Genomic DNA, 1,877 nt, shown 5'->3' with positions numbered 1-1,877 from the left:
CCTGCCATGGGCAGGGACACCTCCCACTAGCCCAGTTTGCTCCAAGCCCCGTCCAACCTGGCCTTGGACACTCCCAGGGATGGGACAGCCACAGCTTCTCTGGGCATTCCATCCCAGCCCCTCACCACCCTCAAAGGGAGGAATTCCTTCCCAATATCCAGCTGAAATTTCCCCTCTTTCACTTTGAAGCCATTCCCCCTTCTCCTGTCCCTCCATCCCTTGTTCCAAGTCCCTCTCCAGCACTCCTGGAATCCCTTTAGTCACTGGAAGGGGCACTGAGGTCACCTTGGAACGTTCTCTTCTCAGGAGCAGGGATGTCACACCCCTGTGTCTCTTCTAATTGTGTCACAAAGCAGTGAATAGTTTAAGCCTGCACTGCATCCCTGAAACCTGGGAATGACTAAAACTATTTCTAGCTCTTCAAAAAGAACGAGGGAAAGCCAGCTGAGTACCAAGAGGTAAAAGTAAGGATTTAAAAAGTTGTTTTCTTAAAGTTATAAACACCAAAGGACGTGCTGAAATATGAAAATCTTCAGCTATGGGGAAAGAGAAGGAAATACCTAGAACTGTTGCAACAATGAATGTGCCAAGTTTAGAACATCTTTAAGTCATCCTCACTTTCTGGAATCAGATTGTGCAATTTTATTTTTTTCTAACAAATAAATGAGTGTTGTTTTTGATGAAGAAACGTTAAAGCTCCCTTATATTTCACTTTGAAAGAGCTATAAAAGTGAAATGTGGAACTCATTCTTCCATGCCAATGATTAGGAGCCCAAAATACATCTGTTCCACATGAACAACTGCAGCCTTTGCTTTCACAGAAGAACAGCTATATTTGCACTTACTCTAAATGTATTCCTGTTGATTTCATTCTTGTGTATTTTCTAACATGTAAAGTCAGAGAAAGATGTCACAATCTTGATTAAAATCAAGTTCTATGCATCCAGATGTTAAGAAAAAAAATGCTGCAACGTTAAGCTGAATCTGCATATTTGATTAACAGTGATTTTTGTCCTACAAGTATCAAAACTCACCACTAAGCTCGAGCTGTAAAAACAGAGTATCCTTGTCAGAGTTTCAAATAACTTGCTCAGATTTACTCCTTGGACTTCTGAGCTCATTTACAGCTGGGGAAGAGCTTTTGGGGGGGCTCAATTTAGCTTTTGCAGCTATTTACTGCTATAGCTGTTGCAGTACCCAGTTTATTTGTCATTAGTTTTCAGAATCTGGATTCCTGACTGATTTCCTCCCCCTCCAGCCCCCCTCCCAAATATTTAATATCTTTCTTAACTCCTGAAATCTAGGTGGGACTACAAACTGTTAAGTGAATTTAAGTTTTGGGGAATGAGTTGTGAAGGTATTTTAACCTGTGCAGTGAATTTGTGCTTGAATTCCACCACTGTTCTATTGGAATTCTGCACTGAGCTCCTGAGAACAAGGATAATTTATGTATAAGAATGCCTTAAAATAAGCCTCCGTAATTACAAAAATGCAGTGTTTAAATTTATAGTAAAAACCCACACACTGCTGGCAAAACTATAACTGCATCTGGAAAACATTAAGGATGCTATTAAAATAGTTTAGCATAAACTAGAAATGAGACTGAAATTACAGTGTTGCTTACTTAACCATTTTTAGGAAGTATGTTTTGAATATGATCTACTTTCCTAGTTGAGTTTTTGATAAAGCACTGTACTGTATCTTATTTACCACTGAGAATGAATTACTTACTCTGTTGTCTGTTTTAGAAAAATCCGTGGCTCAGATTTTTTTAAAGTGTCTTCTTACAGTTGTTGGTGATTTAAAACAAAACCGAGTGGTTGCTGGTCCAGCTATCAGGAGAAAAGTAACAGGGAGATCTCAAAGGAGAATAAAAA

Source organism: Manacus vitellinus, unplaced genomic scaffold, assembly GCF_001715985.3.
Source record: "Manacus vitellinus isolate BGI_N305 unplaced genomic scaffold, ASM171598v3 scaffold_64_pilon, whole genome shotgun sequence".
Classification (NCBI taxonomy): Eukaryota; Metazoa; Chordata; class Aves; order Passeriformes; family Pipridae; genus Manacus; species Manacus vitellinus.
This window is presented reverse-complemented; position numbering follows the sequence as displayed.